The sequence below is a fragment of the Hyla sarda genome, chromosome 1 (genome assembly GCF_029499605.1).
Source record: "Hyla sarda isolate aHylSar1 chromosome 1, aHylSar1.hap1, whole genome shotgun sequence".
Lineage (NCBI taxonomy): Eukaryota > Metazoa > Chordata > Amphibia > Anura > Hylidae > Hyla > Hyla sarda.
In genome coordinates this window covers 364,646,536-364,666,960 of record NC_079189.1, presented here as the reverse complement: position 1 = coordinate 364,666,960, position 20,425 = coordinate 364,646,536, and the positions used below count along the sequence as shown (strand labels likewise).

Below are 20,425 nucleotides of genomic sequence, written 5' to 3'. Positions count from 1 at the left end.
AGGCTCTCTGGTTGGGAAACAGTGGCATAAAGTTTATGCCATATGGGTAGCACAGTGATGTACTCTGGTAGCATGGCATAAGGCAATGTTTCCCAACTTGGGTGCCCCAGCTGTTGCAAAACTACAACTCCCAGCATGTCCGGACAGCCCTTGGCTGTCTGGGCATGCTGGGAGTTGTCGTTTTGCAACAGCTGGAGGCACCCTGGTTGGGAAACACTGGCATAAAGTTAGTTCCCCGTGCACAGTGTGCCGTCTCCCCAGGTCTTGACAGCAGTGGAGGTTCCCCATGTTCAGCACTGGGCAGATAGATGCACAGCAGGACAATGCCAGCCCGTGGAGCTCTCCCATAGGTAGAGCTGGGAGTGCCCAGGCTAGGCTGTGCTGTGTACTGATGTCACCAGGAGGGAGGCGGAGCACTCAGCCGGGGCTGCTGCTGGCTGCAGAAGAGAAGGAGGAGGAGGTGAAAGATGGTGGAATCAGATGTGAGAGCTGCTGCTGCTGCTGCCCTCAGCCCTCAGTCTCCGAGCTGTCACCGGCTCTGCTGCTAACACCCCCTGTGCTGCCCGCAGGGTGATGCCCACCGCCATCAGCTCTGTGATTTACTCCGGCCCAGAGATCCCTGAGGAGCCTCCATCCAGGGCTTTGTGGGTAAGTGAAGGATCTGGGCAGTGGTCATGTATGCACCTTCTAGGAGAGAGGTGTGGACTGCCAGGCGGGCGCTGCAGGATAGGGCTGACTGCTGGAGGAGCAGATGGCCTAATGGGCACGGGCTGCCCCAGGGATCTGGGCTGGGATGCGGACTGTAGGTGGGTGCAGCATCTGCTGCTTATCCATACCATATACTTACCCTAGCACCACTGTGGGCACTGAGGGAGGGATGCGGTGGTGGGCAGCTTCCTAATAACACATGAGAGGCCTGTCTGTCAGAAGTATATACACTACATGGCAGAGGTGGTGCCTAGAGGGTAAATCATAGTGCCCCCGTACCCGCCTGTCCCCAAGGTGTGTGGATAGCAGCCCTGCTGTGATTAGTGCTAGTGCTGGACTGGAGGGGAGGGGCAGTCTGTAATTGAGCTGGATGAGCACATGGCAGGAGGCTGGCACTCATTGTGATGTATAGGCATGTGTTGTGGCATCTCTTTGACATACATAGGCATGGATGTGGCCATATGCATAATGGCAGACATGAATACTGTATGGTACCTGAGATTTCTAGATCATGCATTCTAGTTACTAAGTGTATGGTACAGGGTTTCCCAAGCATGGGGCCCCCAGCTGTTGCAAGACTACAACTCTCAGCATGCCCGGACAGCCGTTGGCTGTCCGGGCATGCTGGGAGTTGTAGTTTTGCAATAGCTTGAGGCACCCTGCTTGGGAAACACTGGTATGGTAACCTAAGGTTTCTAGGTTGTGCTAGTATTACAGTCACTAAGTGCCAAGTCAGTTATGCCAGTCCCTTTAATTGTGACTGTACAGAGCCAACTCTGTAGTAATAAGCCGAGCATGGCACTGCCAGGAATCACAGATGTCTTGCAGGGGTATCCTGCAAATGGGACAGATAGCCTGACACTTGAGATCAAATATAAAGATAGATATGAGATATATATTGTAAAATAGATTTGAAGTAGATATGACAAATAGGTAGATGGATATGATATATACTGTAAAATAGATCTACGACAGATATGAGGTAGATGGATATTATATATATATATATATATATATATATATATATATATACTGTAAAATAGATCTACGATAGATATGAGGTAGATGGATATTATATATATATATATATATATATATATACTGTAAAATAGATCTGCGATAGATATGAGGTGGATAGATATGAGATATATATTGTAAAATAGACTTGAAATAGATATGATAGATAGATATGAGATAGATGGATATGATGTGTGTATGTATGTGTGTGTATATATATATATATATATATATATATATATATATATATATATATAGGTCGGCGATAGATATGAGGTGGATAGATATGAGATATATATTGTAAAATAGATTTGAAGTAGATATGACAGATAGATATGAGGTAGATGGATAATATATATATATATATATATATATATATATATACACACAGTAAAATAGATATGAGGTAGATGGATATAACATATATATATATATATATATATATATATATATACAGAGTAAAATAGATATGAGGTAGATGGATATAACATATATATATATATATATATATATATATATATATACAGAGTAAAATAGATATGAGGTAGATGGATATGAGATATATATTGTAAAATAGATTTGCGATAGATACATGTGAAGTGGATAGATATGTGACGAATGAATGAATTGATAGATTAACAAACTGAATTGATAGATAGACAAACCTGGACTGCAGTAGCCTAGATGTAACACTATAAGCCCTGACCCTACCTCACAATCACCACCATTGTACACTGTATGGTGCTCTTACTTTTCTTGTTGTCCCATTATAATAATAATAATCTCTGTTCACATTCGGGCATTGCGTCTGGCGTGTATATGCCTATACAGTTATCATTGACTTCTACTGTAGCAAAACGTATACGTTTGTGTGTTTTTCTTTTGTGACCCCTATGTACTAGAAAAAGGTATTTACTCTACTGTTCATTGGTGTTGAAAACATTGTATACCAACATCTATGTGTCATCATCAGAATTTCCCCAAGCATACGATGAATGTAATGCTGAAATATGATGTATAGTTATAGTTCGACTATGTCAGCTGCTTAATTTTCACATATCAGCTATATGGATATAGTCCCCTTACATTCCCCTATCTGTACCATGTATCCTATTGTCCTTATCTCATTCTTTACCTCAGACATACAGTAGACTGAGTGTACTATTTTGCTTCTATAGATTTCTCTCATTGACACCTAATAATAACCTTTATTTATATGACATTACCATATTCCTGGGCTGTATATAAACACAAGCAGCAATAAACATACAAAGTGACAAATACTGTAAAACAAACATCTACTGCCAGTGAAACAGAAGGTGAGAGGAATTATGGAAAGTGTTGTCTAGGAATAGTGGCGTATAAAATGAATGAAGATTTCCATCTCTGACAGGTCCTAAATTCCGCTAGTGATATAATAAAGATGCAGCGGGCAGCTACGGTAATCTTATTATAAATGCGTGCGTCATACAGCAGCGCTCCCTCATTGCTTTCTACCATTAGCAACTCATCTGAATTCACCATTATTTTTGTCACACTTCACTTGTTGTGGAAATGAGGTGGGTTTTACCTATAGATATGCATTTTGTAAATCTAAGGTCACCATTACCTTATATTAAGATGCAGATTTTTACTAACTCGCAGCTGTACATCATGGGGGAGATTTATCAAAACTTGTGCAAAGGAAAAGTTGCCCAGTTGCCCATAGCAACCAATCAGATTACTTTAATTTTTAACAGGGCTTTTGCAAAATGAAAGAAGCGATCTAATTGGTTGCTATGGGCAACTTTTTCCCTGGACAGGTTTTGATAAATCTCTCCATCATGTGTTGGTGAGAGAGCATACCCGCATATACCTAAGAAAGTAGACTAAACCCTGGTTATGTTGACTTAAGTGTAAAGTGTATGGGCAGTGAACATTTTTTATTTAACCTATGTGCCCAGGCTGCATAATAAAACATAACAAGCTTTTAACTACCTTTCTCGCTCCCTCGTACCCTTTGGCATCGACACCTGGTCCCAGCCGCCGCAACACTTTCTGGAGCCGCAGACCCCACATCACATCGTCGCTCAGCTAATCACTGGCCGCAGAATTGTCCTACCCCAGTCAGCGATTGGCTGAGCAGCGATGCACAGTACAGTTTTTGTAACCTTAAAGGAGTACTCTGGTGCAGAAACACTTATTCCCTATCCAAAGGAGGGAAAGGGAGACTCCAGTGAATGCTTGAGGCTTCCATTGTAGTAATCAATTCATTAGGGTATGTTTACACAGTGAAAAATTGTTGTATACTTGGTGGATGGGCAGACATTCTGCTAATTTGGATATTGCAAATTTGCTGTATCCATAGACGGCAATGCATTTCTGGGGCGATTACGCCGAAAGAATTATCATGTCAATTCTTTTGGCGGAGGATTCTGCTTGTAAATTCTATTGCGTGAGCATGCAACGTAGTCTGTGCAGTTCTATTGGACTTCTGTATGAATTGTATTTAGAAAAAAAAAAGGATTGGGAAACGCATTTATCTCTATTTATTAATGTTGTGCGGCAAACATGCGCCAAAGTTTTTTTTTTTTTTTAAGATAAAATCATCTATTCATCCAAATGTGGGTGTGACTTTCAATTTTTTCAAGTCATTTATTAAAGGAGAAGTATCATGAATAAAAACGTATCCCCTATCCACAGGGGATAAGTTTAGGATAGCAGGGGTTATGACCACTGGGACCTCCTGCAATCTCCTGTATGGGGCCCCGATTCTCCTGAGGAATGGAGCGCGTTGACCCTTGCACGTAGTGGCGGCCAACACACCCCCTCCACATATCTCTGTGGGAGAGCTGAAGATGGCCAAATGGCTCTCCCATAGAGATTCATGGAGGGGGCGTGTCGGCCGCTGCTTTGTGTGTGGGTCGACAAGCCTGAAGAGGGCCGGGGCCCCAACGTGGTCAGACCCCCCCCCCCCCCCCCCCCCCCGCGATCTAAAACTGCAGATAGGGGATACGTTTTTGTGCATGATATATCTCCTTTTATATTTTCTTGTTTTTGGTGACTTTTCCCCTGTGATCTTTCACTTCTAGAAGAGAAGTTACTACATAAGTGAAACCTCTTATTTTGGTACAATACGCTAAAAGTCCCCAACATCCGAAAATCGCATTCATGGAAATATTTAAAAAAAAGAAACACGGATTAGTACATAAGTGTCAACATCTGGTTCTTGTTGTGGAAACCAGTGGTCACTTTTTATCCACTTTTTCCCATACATACGAGAGTAAAATAAATGTGTATTACCCATCAGCAATGGAAGAAAGATGTAGTCCAGCAGTACCTTAAAATGTTGAATCTTTATTCTTGTCTTTAAAATGTAGAGCACACTCCAAACACCATCACCATGCCGGCATGATGATGGTGTTTGGAGTGTGCTCTACATTTTAAAGACAAGAATAAAGATTCAACATTTTAAGGTACTGCTGGACTACATCTTTCTTCCATTGCTGATACGTATGAAGCCAGGCCAGGCTTGAAGTCCGTGCAGACCGTGGAGGAGGTGAGCCAAAAGAACTTTTTGTTTTCATGTACTGTATTACCCATCAACCATAGCTTACTCCACAGATCTGGTGTGGACTTGTTCCGTTGAGCAGTAACTGATTTGTTTCCCTCATTCCTCTCTGCCCCCTGCACCCCTGATTTATGTTTGTCTGGTCCCTGTCAGAAGAGGATTCATTTCATAATATGAAAATATTAAGAAAATCTTAATACAATGCTGTTTTTGAGCTCTACGGGCAGTTTCTTCCTTCTCATGGCTTGGTTTTAGCTCAGATATGTGTTTTCAGCTGTGAGACCTTAGAGACTGGCCATACAGTAATCAGGGAAGATGCAGCCCTGTGATCTGAATTAACCATAGGTGACTCCAGTCAAGGTATAGAAACATCTCAAATGTGATCAAGAGTGAATGTCCGCTTGGAAAATCTCCATATGGACATGCCGCAAACTGTGGATCGCACACATTCCGTGTGAGGGCCTCAAAAAGAATAAACAGGTTCAGTCCTTCTGCGGCAAGGAAAACGGAATTTCTGTGCCGGTAATAACCGTGTGCACAGCGTAGCAGAATCCCGTTGAATTCAACTGAGCTCCAGAGTAGGAACAAATCCCCATAGCAAACATCTCCTTCTCTGAAAATTCCGATGTGTGAACATGGCCTTCAAGTCACCCATTGCATCTCTAAACATCACATTCTAACCATTTCATATGTATATGTAGGCCAGCTAAACACAGATTACTACAGGAACATACAGACCACAATGCAGTTACCTTATCAGACCATGACTGGTTGGCCTTCTGATGCAATGTATCAAGCCATTGGGCGAAATGTCATCACACAGACTTGTAAACAGAGATCCAGTGGAGGACCTAATCAGTGGCAACAAGGAAGCACTGAAGGATTCTACAGGTAAGGCTGAGTTTACCTAGTGTCTTATGTTTATGTGTCACATACACAATTTATACTCTTAAGGTCTATTCACACGTACAGTATTATGCACAGATTTAATGCGCAGGATTTCAAGCTGTGTTCAGTTTACATTGAAATCTGCAGCAGAAAATCTTGCGCATTAAATCTGCGCAGAATACTGTATGTGTGGATAGACCATTAAGTGGATAGAAACCTATTAGAGTGGATAGAAACCTACTTAACTGTAAACATTTAAAACCATGGTTTAATATAGAAAAACAAAGTGTTTCAGTTTGTCCACTTTTCACTGGTACCTTAGTCTGTTCGATTGCATCCAGCAAAGTTAAACATCAAACAGTGTGAACTCAGTCTAAGTATATTTTTAAATTTATTATTTTAAGTAAAGATTAGGGCTACACGATTTATCAAAATCCGATTGCAATCTATCCCTGTACGATTATGTGCAGCAAAATGCTGCGATTTATTAACTCGTTAATGACATGTGACCGATTGTGGTATCTAAAAGTGCAAATTATTGGTGTCGGTGGGTTTGGGGGATGGGGGTCGTGGGGTTGATTGGGACCTCCGTGGAGTGATCTCATTTCTCAATCAGTTGACAGAAGGCCGAAGGACCCTTAGGCTCCTTTCACACTATAAGCATTCTGTGTAAAAACGAATGTATTATAACGGATGAAATAACGGGTGCTAATGGCTGAATAAATATTCATCTGTTAAGACCTGTTATAACATCCCTCCTGTATGGCTGTTTTAACACCTCTGCCTATAGACTCCCACATCCGGGAATACTACTACTCCCATCATGGAACAGACTTCTATCCTTCTATCCATGATGGGAGTAGTAGTTCCCTGGCTGCGTGAGTTTGCCGGTGGCTGGGGAGGCTACATTGGTATCTGTACTACCCCCATCATGGAACTGACTCTGTTCCATGATGTGGGTTGTAGTACAGAGGCTGAGAGATTGATCGCATCGGGTCTCACTTCTGAGACCTGATGCGATTAGAAGTTATTAAACAGGGGAACGGACGGCATACTGCACTCCCCTGTGATGTACGATGTATTTTCTTTCATTTTTAAATTCCCCGCCGGAAGCCCTGAATGGCCGGCACTGAGGAGCCATTCAGGGCTCCCAGTGAGGTTTTCAAATAGAAGCTCTGTGGTGGGGAAAGATATATAGAATTGCTGGGGGGTATATATCTTGCCCCCACAGCGCTTCTATATTTCTTGTCCCCCGCAGCGCATTTATATATGTACCCCCCGCAGCGCAGCATTTATATATGTTCCCTCCGAAGTGCTATCATAAGCCCCCGGCAGCGCTATGAATGAAAAGTATTTTTCAGCAGCACATCGTGCCGGCCAGATGCGCTGCTGTAGAATACTTTTCATTCGAAGCGCTGCCAAGACATTTGATTATAGAAACACTGTGGGGGCCAGACATGTGGATATATGTCTGACCCCTGCAGGGCATCTATATACAGATGCCGCAGCAGCACTATGAATGACAAGTATTCTTTCAGCAGCACATCGCGCCGGCCAGATGCGCTGCTGTAGAATACTTTTCATTCATAGCGCTGCCGGGGGCTTATGATAGCACTTAGGAGGGAACATATATAAATGCGCTGTGGGGGACAAGATATATAGAAGTGCTGCAAGGGACAGATATATACCCCCCAGCGATTCAATATATCTTTCCCCACTGCAGCGCTTCTATTTGAAAACCCCGCCGGGAGCCCTGAATTGCTCCTCAGTACGACAATTCAGGGCTCCCGGCGGAGAATTTAAAAATGAAAATACATCGCAGGGGAGTGAAGCATGCCGCCCGCTCTCCTGTTTAATAACTTCTAATCGCATCTCACTTCTGAGACCTGGTGCGATCTATCTCTCAGCCTCTGTACTACAACCCCCATCATGGAACAGAGAACTAATGTAGCCTCCCCAGCCACCGACAGACTCCCACAAGTCTGTTCCATGATGGGAGTACTAGTAGTCCCTCAGCACTGCAGGAGTCTGCTGATTTCACCTCTTCTGAGCATGCTCAGAAGTAATAACGAATATTATAAAACAGGTGCAATCGGATGACATAAAGGCTCATCCGTTTTCCATAGACTTCAATGTTAAAAATTACGGCCGTTAAAGGGGTTATCCACCATAAGGTGATTTTAGTATGTTTAGTATGTACCTGGCAGACAGTAATGGACATGCTTAGGAAGGATCTGCACTTGTCTTCGGGCTAAATGGCTATGTTGTGAGATTACCATAACACTGCGGCTAGCTTTTTGTTAACTGGTATTTCCTGTTTGACTTTTCTTTTTTTGACTACTAATCCCACAATTCCATTTTCCTCCCTCCCACACATCAGCCACCCCACCCATTGAAACATAAATGAGCTGCATCCATTCAATGACCTGTGGTTTTAAATCAGGGTGCCTACAGCTGTTGCAATAGTTGCAGATTGATCTCTCTCCCACCCATTGAAGCAGACAGGCTCCCTGTCATCAGCTGACTAGTGAGTCAGGTCTCGGCTGCATTGCAACCTGGGAAAAATCTGAGACAACAGTTATTTTGTATGCTGTTAAAAATAGATACTGGGGTGAAAATCACAGAAGAATTGTGAGAAAACCGTCACACACAGGTACAGACACTATATTATGAACTACACTAACTTTACAGACCCTGTAGCATAGTGAAACAAAAAAATTCCTGGAATAGCCCTTTAATTTATCCGAAAGAAAAATTAGTGCATGTGCCGTTTTTTCTTCCGTCACAATTAACGTCTGTTATTCATGACAGGCCATAACGGGTCATAACGGATAATAAAAAAATCCCATAGACTTGAATGGGATTTTGTAACGGACGTTTAACATCCGTTTTTAAAGCTTTTCTAACGGACCTTTATAACGGATCTTTTAATGGATGAATTTTACAGTGTGAAAGCAGCCTTACCTTCCTCTGTGCTTTCCGCTCCTTATTGTGCGCCTCCAGGCTGCTTCAGCAGCATTGAACATTGTTTGCAATCACCCCCTTTATTTTTAAAAATAATATAAACAAACATAAACACATATCATCATGTGTGGAAATGTCCGAACTAATATAACGTTGATGAAACTTCACCGTGAATAGCGTGAATGTAAGAAAAATTAAAAAACTTCCTAATCACTTCACATCAGAAAAAGAAAAAATAAGTGATCAAAAAGTTTAATAACAAGTAAGAGGGTACCGATAAAAACTACAGATCACAGCGCAAGGATAACTCCTTAAATAACCCTGTATCCAAATAAATTCAAATGTTTTAGAAGTCAGAAAAGGACACTTTTAAATGGGCACGGTCATCAACTTTTTTTTTTGATATGTTGTAGTACATATGTACTACAACATATCTCTAATATATTTTCATTATTTTTTTTTTTATTAGGGTACGTTCACACTACAGAATTCTCGCGGAATTCCACGAGCGGAACTCTGCGAGTGGAATTCCACCGTGTGAACTTAACATTAGTGTGAATGGGTCTCCGCCGCTGAAATTGTTTCGCGCAAAGAAAGAACATGTTCATTCTTTGCACGAATTCCGCAAGCACTGCATAGCCGTCAATGGTGACTGCTCAGTGCCCCGCGGCCCTAGTGCCTAGCATCTTCGGCGGAGGCCGCCAGGTGGAATCTCCGCTCACGGAATTCAGCGAGAGGAGATTCAATAGTGTGAACGCACCCTTAAAATGATTTAAATGACGTTTGAAAACCGGCCAGGGGTCTCTCTCCTAGTGGCCGGCTGCAGGCTGGCGTGACGTCACCCCTGAATTCATTCAGCCTGCGCTCGCTCCCTGCCTTTCAGTCAGACAGGTGGGAGCGAGCGCATTGCCTCCCTGGCCACTGGTTGGGAGGCCACTCCTCCCGCACATGTTGGGAGGCCACTCCTCCCACACTGCCCCTGCACGCCGCAGTATGTATGCATGTTTAGGGGGGGGGAATCGTGGTTTTAAACAGGGGTTGGGGGAGAGCGGGGTTCAGGGTTTTAGCACCGGGCGGGGGGGGGGGGGGGGGGGGTACAGGGTAGTGTGGCCCTAACTTATTGACCTATTATTTTCAACACAGGGTGCCTCCAGCTGTTTCACAACTACAACTGCCAGCATGCCCTGACAGCCAATAGATGTCAGGGCAAGCTGGGAGTTGTAGACGGGGAAACAGCTGGAGGCACCCTGTATAGCTCAACTAAGGGCGGAAGTGTCGGCCCCAACAGGCATCAATGACGTGGTGTCTGCTGGGAAAGTCTGCCTGGTAGTGAGCACACTACCAGGCAAAAAAATAGAAAGATGGTGGGAGCTACCCTTTAACCCCTTAAGGACCAATGACGTACCGGTACGTCATTGGTCCTGCTCTTCTGATATAACGCGGGGTTACACAGTAACCCCGCGTCATATCATGGCGGGCCCGGCGTCATAGTGAAGCCGGGACCCGCCTCTAATAGCGCGCAGCGCTGATCGCGGCGCCGCGCGCTATTAACCCTTTAGCCGCGCGCTCAAAGCTGAGCCGCGCGGCTAAAAGTGAAAGTGAAAGTTCCCGGCTAGCTCAGTCGGGCTGTTCGGGATAGCCGCGGCTAATCGCGGCATCCCGAACAGCTGACAGGACAGCGGGAGGGCCCCTTCCTGCCTCCTCGCTGTCCGATCGCCGAATGACTGCTCAGTGCCTGAGATTCAGGCATGAGCAGTCATGCGGCAGAATCGTTGATCACTGGTTTCTTATGAGAAACCAGTGATCAACATAGAAGATCAGTGTGTGCAGTGTTATAGGTCCCTATGGGACCTATAACACTGCAAAAAAAAAGTGAAAAAAAAAAGTGAATAAACATCATTTAACTCCTCCCCTATTAAAAGTTTGAATCACCCCCCTTTTCCAATAAAAAAAAAAACACAGTGTAAATAAAAATAAAAATAAACATATGTGGTATCACCGCGTGCGGAAATGTCCGAATTATAAAAATATATCATTAATTAAACCGCTCGGTCAATGGCGTGCGCGCAAAAAAATTCCAAAGTCCAAAATAGTGCATTTTTGGTCACTTTTTATATCATTTAAAAATGAATAAAAAGTGATCAATAAGTCCTATCAATGCAAAAATGGTACCGTTAAAAACTTCAGATCACGGCGCAAAAAATGAGCCCTCATACCGCCCCATACACGGAAAAATAAAAAAGTTATAGGGGTCAGAAGATGACAATTTTAAACGTATTAATTTTCCTGCATGTAGTTATGATTTTTTCCAAAAGTCCGACAAAATCAAACCTATATAAGTAGGGTATCATTTTAATCGTATGGACCTACAGAATACATATCAGGTGTCATTTTTACCGAAAAATGTACTACGTAGAAACGGAAGCCCCCAAAAGTTACAAAACAGCGTTTTTTTTTTCAATTTTGTCGCACAATGATTTTTTTTCCCGCTTCACCATAGATTTTTGGGCAAAATGACTGACGTCGTTACAAAGTAGAATTGGTGGCGCAAAAAATAAGCCATCATATGGATTTTTAGGTGTAAATTTGAAAGAGTTATGATTTTTTAAAGGCAAGGAGCAAAAAACGAAAATGCAAAAACGGAAAAACCTCCGGTCCTTAAGGGGTTAAGCATACTAATTTTCTTACAAAATGTTATAATTGGAGGGCATTGAATGTGAAATTGGGGGGAATTTATATGAAATGGGGGGATAGACATGAAATGGAGGAATGAAGATGAAATGGAGGTGATTGGACATTAAATGGTACTATGCGGTGTGCATGTTAACCCCTTAACGACCATGGATGTATATTAACGTCCGTGGCTGGCTCCCGCTATGTGAAGCGCGCTCAGAAGCTGAGCATGCTTCACACCCGGCAGGTCCCGGTTGCTATCAGCAACCAGGACCCCCGGCTAATATCGCCGATCGGGCTGATGTCCAGTATTAACCCTTTAGACGCAGCGATCAAAGTTGATTGCAGCATCTAAAATGGGAGAAAACACTGCCGGTTAGCTCAGCGGAGCTGTTCAGGACTACCGGGGTAAAATTGCATCATCCCAAACAGCTGAGAGGACAGCGGGATGGTGCTTACCTTCCTTCACTCCGTCTGATCGTTGCTCCATTGCTCCAAGCCGGAGATCCAGGCTTAAGCATTCGAGCACAGATAACACTGATCAATGCTATGCTAAGGCACAGCATTGTTCAGTGTATGCAATTCAGGAATTGCATGAAATAGTCCCCTATGGGGACAAAAAAAAGTGTAAAAAAAAAAAAGTTTATAAATGTGATTTAACCCCTTCAGTAATACAGTGGTCCCTCAACATATGATATTAATTGGTTCCAGGAGAACCATCATATGTTGAAACCATCATATGTCGAGTTCATATGTCTATGTAAAAATGGTAATTGGTTCTGGGGCCTCGGAACCATTGTATGTTGAATACATATCTCTTTGGGAAACTGCTAATAGGTTCTGGGATGACCATTGTATGTGGAGTGTATGGGGAGTGTTTAACAAACCAGGGTGCCTCCAGCTGTTCCACAACTACAACTCCCAGCATGCATGTACAGCCATTGACCGTCTGGGCATGCTGGGAGTTATAGTTTTGCAACAGCTGGAGGCACACTGATAGGGAAACATTGATGTATGGGGTATAAAGTGTGTGTATATGTATTGTATGTGATGTGTGACATCGCATACAGTACTGTACAGTTCTTTAAATACCTTCAGGGGGGACAGAATGTCCTCCATTATGATCCTGCCGACTACAGCTCTATAGGAAAGGAAGGGGAGGGCAGCCAGCAGCTCATTGGATGCCTGCAGCGAGATCCTCCAGGCTATTGGCTATGGCTGCACTGGGGGGGGGGGGGGGGGGGGGGGGCTTACACGGAGCTCACAGTGGAAGCCTGTATGAGTTAGCAGGACAGCATGTGAGTAACAGGAGGCAGAACGGGGAACATTAAACAACAGTTGCTGAAGTTGTCAGCGCTGTAAGATAGCTGTTTGTACGATGGCCCCGACACACAGCAGCATCATATGTCGATGCTGCCTTCAACATACGATGGGCTCTGAGAGGCCATCATATGTTGAAATGATCATATGTCGGGGCCATCATAAGTCGGGGGGTCACTGTAAAAGTTTGAATCACCTCACTTTTCCTATTTAAGGGGAACCAATCATCAGATTTTACTTTATATAACGCTTGGCAAAGTGTTATATATAGGGTAAAATCTTCATCCTCACCATCCCCGGGGGACACTCCTGTTCCCAGGGATGGTGAGGATATGAAGTTATAAACTAGTCACCTCCACACCCGTAAGTAGTAGGGATGTACCAATACCATTTTTTTAAGACCGAGTAAGAGTACCGATACTTTAATTCTAGTACTCGCCGATACCAATTACGAGTACTTTTATTTTAAAGGGAATCTGACACCAGGGTGACCCGGTTTCTGGCACTGCTTACCGTGCTGATATGTGGGTTCCTTGTTGTGTGCATTGGAGGTGGCTGATGTAGTATGAGACAAGATTTCTCTCTTCTCCATTGGGCAGAACAGGGAATTTGCATTGGCGGCGAAACCGATGTCTCCAGAGCGATTGTGCTGATGATCACATGGTGAGTAGCAATAGAAACCAGGTCACCTGCACTATCTACTTATAAATTCAAGTTAGTGCAAGTGACTCTGCTGTAAGATTGCCTTTAATAGTAGGGAGTATAGATAGGTGCAAACATCAGTAGCAGCCCCCCCCCCCCCTTGTAGATAGCAGGCCTCCCCTTGTAGCCAGCAGGACCCCCCTTGTAGATAGCAGGATAGCAGGCCCCCCCTTGTAGATAGCAGGACCCCCCCCCCCCTTTGTAGATAGCAGGACCCCCCCATGTAGATAGCAGCCCTCCCCCTTGTAGATAGCAGGATCCCCACCCCTTGTAGATAGCAGGATCCCCCACCCCTTGTAGATAGCAGGATCCCCCCCCCCCTTGTAGATAGCAGGCCCCCCCTTGTAGATAGCAGGCCCCCCCCTTGTAGATAGCAGAACCCTCCCCTTGTAGCTAGCAGGACCCCCCCTTGTAGATAGCAGGACCCCCCTTGTAGATAGCAGACACCCCTACCCCTTGTAGATAGCAGGGCCACCCTTGTAGTTTCTCACTTGCAGCTGTCCGGTGTTGCTGCTCTGTAGCCCCTTACTCATCACTGCCTCTGCCCCGTTCTGCCGTCCGTGTCCTGGCGTCTTATGGAGGAGCATGTGACATACACGTCACTCTGCTTCCTCCGTAGCGTTACGCTGGGCGCAGTGGAGTGACGTGTGTGTCACATGCTCCTCCATAAGACGCCATGATGCGGACGGCAGAACGGGGCAGTGGCAGTGGTGCGGATGCGGCAGAACAGGGCAGCGGAGTGGAGCACTCCTCCAGGTATCGGATTTGGTATCGGGGACATTAGAAGAGTCCCCGATACCATGCAAATACCTGGTATCGGCCCCGATAACGATGCTAGTATCGTTATCAGAACATCCCTAGTAAGTAGTCCCCTGGGCGGGGAGCTCCTCTCACCTAGTCCCATTCTTCGGACAGCAGGGACGCCCCCTCCGCTTGATTGATGGGCCGCGTCATCTCTCTGCTCACTGAGCAGACGGAGCAGAACAATGACGCGGCCCTTCAAACAATTGGACGGGGTGACGCTGCCGGCCAAAATTGTGTTTTTTTCCAATTTTGCCCCACAAATATTTCTTTTTCTGGTTTCACCGTAAATTTGGTGGTGAATTGATTGATGTCATTACAAATTACAATTGGTGGCACAAAAAACAAGCCCTAATATGGGTCTTTAGGTGCAAAATTGAAAGCGTTCTGACTTTTAGAAGGTGAGGTGGAAAATACTGTGTTATCAGTATGTGTGTATATATGTGCGTGCGCTGTCGTTGTGTGCATGCGTAAAAGTAAGTCCCTGAATAGCAGTTTGGAAATGTGGTCATCCGAATGGTCACGCCTTGTGACTTTGAAAATGACTCATGACATCATTTGTTTATTATGTCACAGTTGCAATATTGACCTCTATAATTGCAATATGACATTTTCCCTAAATTGTGCAGCTTTAGTAGAGATGAAAGGTTACTTTCTATTACAGGAGTGTGTATAGTCCGCACACTATTAATTCTCTATGGGCTTACAAACATCTCAGCACTTTTAGCACTTCTTCTTTGTTTTTGTTTTTTAGTTTATGGTGCAATATAGGAAATGATAAAGGAGTTTCTGATACCTTGAAATGACTTTCTTTTATTATTAAAGAGCATGTTTTAAAGGGGTAATCCGGTGGAAAACATTTTTTTTTTCATCAACTGGTGCTACAAATTTAAAACGATTTGTTAATTACTTCTATTAAAACATCTGAATCCTTCCAGTACTAAGTACTTCCTTCAGCTGCTGTATGCTCCAGAGTTGTTCTTTTCAGTCTGACTACATTGCCCTCTGCTGACACCTCTGTCCATTTTAGGAACTGTCCAGAGTAGGAGCAAATCCCCATAGCAAACCTCTCCTGCGCCAGACAGTTCCTGACATGGACAGAGGTGTCAGCAGAGAGCTCTGTGGTCAAACAGAAAAGAACAACTCAACTTCCTCTGTAGTATACAGCAGCTGATAAGGACTGGAAGGATTAAGATTTTTTAATATAAGTAATTTACAAATCTGTTTTACTGCCAACCCCCTTTTGATTTGAAAAAAATAAAATAAAAATAGTTTTCCACCATTTTATATCCTAATATATGTTTCTACATTCTCTTCATACTTCTGACCCATACTTTGGATGGTTATCCAGGATCAGGAAATTGGGCTTTGGCAGCATTAGCATTGTGCCCACACAAGAGCACAGGCTATCAAGCCGAGCCCTCGCTATTACTGTGTGGATGTGCTCAGGGACACTCATGAAGCACATTTTCCTCCTTTTAGCTTTTTTTTTCTATTACTTTCTCTTGTTATTCACATGGTTTATAACAACCAGCAACAACAGATAATGGCAGATGGTGCTTCATTGTGCTGGTGCAGAAACAGAGGCCCAGCGCTCATTTTTTATCAATGCCAAGTGAGATTAAACCAGACTGCATCCATGCAAATTCTGGTTTCCCTAAATTTAACATCAGCATACTTGCCGTGTCACCCTGCAAGGGACAGGAAGCTGGGAATTAAAGGAGAACCCCGGTACTCAAAAACTCCTTTTATTTAGCTGCATTGTGCCAGCCTAAGTAATTCAGTAATATACTTCTGTTTAAAGGCATGTCCCACACCATGAATATGCGTTTTGTCTAATGTCCAGAAAGCAAGTGCAGGTACTTGCAGCAGAGTGGCTGCAGCGCTCGGGAACAACGCACGCTGAGACGCTAAGAGAAGGGCCGAACAAATAAGTTTGGTAGGCGGAATAGGGAAATAGGGTGGGCGAGAATGGTATGTAAAAACAAAATAAAGGGAGGAAAAAAGGAGGAGGAAAAAACTGAGTGGGCATTCACGAACATCGCGGCCGGAAGGAAAGCCGAAAATATCTACCGCAGTGATTACTGGGACAAGTAGTCCGCGTAACGGCAAAGAACAGGAAATGCATAGATATGGACAACGGCAAACTGGGGGACAAGAGGGGCCAAACAAGAGCGATAAACCTGCAAAAAGCAACAGACAACAAAGCGCTGACACCAGGGGTCAAGTCCTGGAAAAACAAGTGAGGGAACTCACCCATGATTTCCACTCATGGGCTGGTCCTGCAGGACTCCTGCTAATAGGAATTGTGTTCCTGCTGTGAAAAAAGTGCAGGAACTCAGTTCCTGCAGGACTTGACCCCTGGCTGACACACAGAAACAGCAAGTAAACAGAAACAAAAAAGTTGACCACCGGAGTTCCCCTTTAAGGATTGCATTGCATTTTCATTTTTTATTTTGTCATTTAAATGGTCATTGTGATTTCAGACAAGTTCTCTATGCATGATAGCCATTGTGGTTCTTAACATATTTGTAAATCACTTCATTTACCAAAAGTGACTACAGAAAAACATCTTAACCACTTGGAGATCTACCTTTTCTGCAATATGTTCTTTGCCTGTTTGGGGAGATCAGGACAGAACACACGAAGTGGGGGGCCGGCGTTTCAAGCATAATGTGCAGGAGAAAGCATCTGAGAGCCTTTGCTGAGTCACACTGCCTAATATAAATGATCCAGATTGTGTCTGAAAGGGGAATCAAGGCTTTCCTCTCATCTCTTACTACCCATAAAGTTCTGGGCAGCTGGCCCTTCTGTATACCAGTATGCCTGCTGCTATATATCCACAGAGCAGCGTGATCTCCTCCCCTCTCTTTTTAGCTTCTCAGCAACAACAGTTTAGTGCTTTATGTAACCCCTTCATTGCTGTGCTGCTGTTGTTTCTTCTATTTATGTTTACAGAGCAAACACAGTCCATCAGTATTCACTTCCTCCTCTACATGTCATCAATAATAGTGTCCTGTTTAAATAATCCTTCAGTACACTGTGGCCTGTTTAGTGCACTAAAACCATCAATATGACATTGCATAGCAGAGAGGAGCATCTGATGTGCTGTGATTGGCTATAGAAGTAAAGGAAAACAAAGTTCTGATGGCAAACAGCCCATCACTGGTCCCCCTTGTAATGTATAGAATAAAAAAAATAGCTGTTTACCATAAAGGAGACTTTCAGGGGCTTATTAACAACAGGGAGAACACTAAAATAACCTTGTCACCACTTAGAAGGGTTAAAGTAGCTAAAATCATGCAGGTTCTGAACATTTGTGTAAAAGTGCAGGTACGTTTTAAGGAGTCAAACATTGACTTGCAGGGATGTAACCTTCAATAGGTGGCAAAAGAGAGCAAGCCATTTTTCTTTTGGTGGCGAGCTACTTGGCATTTGATCCTGTTATCATTTGAACTTTCAAGAAATGTCCAAACATGTTGTTCTTGGTTCCCTACATCATATAGCACCTGTAAGCTTGTGGGTTAAAGGGGTATTCCAGGAAAAAACTTTTTTTTATATCAACTGGCTCCAGAAAGTTAAACAGATTTGTAAATGACTTCTATTAAAAAATCTTAATCCTTCCAATAATTATCAGCTGCTGAAGTTGAGTTGTTTTTTCTGTCTGCTAACAGTGCTCTCTGCTGACATCTCTGCTTGTCTCGGGAACTGAATGGAGTAGAAGAGGTTTGCTATGGGGATTTTCTTCTACTCTGGACAGCTCCCGAGACACGTGTCATCAGAGAGCACTTAGACAGAAAAGAACAACTCAGCTTCAGCAGCTCATAAGTACTGAAAGGATTAAGATTTTTTAATAGAACTAATTTACAAATCTGTTTAACTTTCTGGAGCCAGTTGATATATATCTAAAAAAAAAGGTTTTTCCTGGATAACCCCTTTAAGAACTCTCATCAAGGACATTGAAATATATAACAGGAGATGCAGAGGAGAATGTGCATTCTAGTCATATATAAATTTGGTTCTTCATTCTGTGTTTGTATAATAACTTTGGCTTTAACAGTAGAGTGACAAACTGATGTCAGACCATGAGACTGCTGTTCTGCACAGTCACCAAATAGCAGCACCATCACAGAGAACTATGTGATACCGTGCCTGGCCCAGAAGTGTGTGTCGGGTTTTAATGTGCGATGAGGGAAATGTTATACATAGGCATGTCAGGCAAAGATTTGTATGCAGGTGGCCTTTGAATATTACAAGTGGAGGCAGCCAGACTCAGCGGGAGTTTTTTTTAAAACTTTTTTTTCAACATTTTTTTATTTATTTAAAGAATTCCCATTGTTATATTGAAATATGAACCTATACTCACCTCCAGCACTTCTGTGGAACTTCCAGCAAGGTGGGACATTGCTGCAGCCAGTCCATACCCAGTCTGTCACTATAAACCCTAAGTAGAGTTTGCCACACTGTCAAGGGATACACTTCCAGCTGGTATCACCCTGGTATCATACTTTTGGGGACAGGTGCTTTATTTAGCATTGTTATTTTATGAGTAATACAAATAGATCCTTGGGGTATGGTCACGTGTGCCGTATTTTGCTGCATATTTTCTGCAGATGATTTTGCTACCCATTGACTTGAATGGGTAGGAAAATATGCAACAGAAAATATGACATGTGTGACCTTGCGCTAAAGCATTACCTATGTGCTTTTTTTTTTTTCTGTCGGCTGCTCGCCACTAGCTACTTAGCAACAGACTACAAACTGACACAGGTTTTCAATGAATGGAAATAATGACTTCGACAGCTTCTACTATATTACTAAGGAGCAGTCGAAACAATTTTAAAAAAGGAAAACCAAGCAAAACTGTTTAAATATTTATGTCATTCTATATAAGATGTGTATTTTTCTCTACTGCAGATCAAAAATGTATGTAATACCTATATAGAGAAAATATTCATATAGAGATGATATTGTTATTGTTGAGTTCTGTGGGGATTATAGAACCTTTGATAAAGCATAAGGACTGTGTATAGAAATATGGCTTTATAAGAATTCAACCAGTTAATAGCTCCACTGGCCAACATTTCCTCTATATTTGACCTTATAAATATAGAACTACTAGCAGAGTACTCGGTGTTGCCCAATTTTTTCTACCTAATTCTTGTGGGAGAGGAAATGCAACATAGGAAGAAGGTCTTGTCCTCATATCCCAACCCTATATTCCCTTCTCATATCCTGTCCTCATATCCCAACCCTATATTCCCTTCTCATATCCTGTCCTCATATCTCGTCCTCCTATCCTCACCCCATATCCTGTCCTCATATCCTGACCTCATATCCTGTCCCCATATCCTGACCTCATATGCCTTCTTCATATCACGTCCTTAAATCCCAAGCTTATATGCTGTTCTCATTTACTGTCCTCATCCTGTCCTCATATCCCAACCTCATATCCTGACCTCCTATCCCATCCTCCCATCCAGGCCTCATATCCCTAGACCAATGCACAAAAAGGGTCGAAAATAGATGGGGGTGGCTTTGCGAGATTGGTGAGGCTTTCGGGAAGCATGTGGCTTGCAAGCTGAACTGACTCACTCACTGGAGATGCAGAGCGGGGAGGGGGGGGATTGCATGGGACTTCAGACAAAAAAAAAAAAACACACACCCTCGTGTAGGGATGTTGTATCCTATATTTTTACTCGCGTTTCAGTTATCTCCAGCCATTTGGGAGTTGTACATACATTTCCCATAGACTTGCGGGGAACTTGCGGGGAACCTCGCAAATGGGGGAGGGTTAGAGTT

General features: G+C 43.4%; 1 protein-coding gene across 2 annotated transcripts in view; it reads left to right on the top strand.

Annotated features, from left to right (window-relative positions):
* The first annotated feature begins 416 nt into the window (after positions 1-416).
* APBA1 (amyloid beta precursor protein binding family A member 1) overlaps positions 417-20,425 on the top strand; it is a 179,017-nt gene continuing 159,008 nt past the window's right edge. For both annotated transcript variants that reach the window (XM_056523056.1, XM_056523055.1), the window contains exon 1: positions 417-648. The gene's annotated coding sequence lies outside the window, so the exon portion shown is untranslated. The remainder of the gene's footprint in view (positions 649-20,425) is intronic.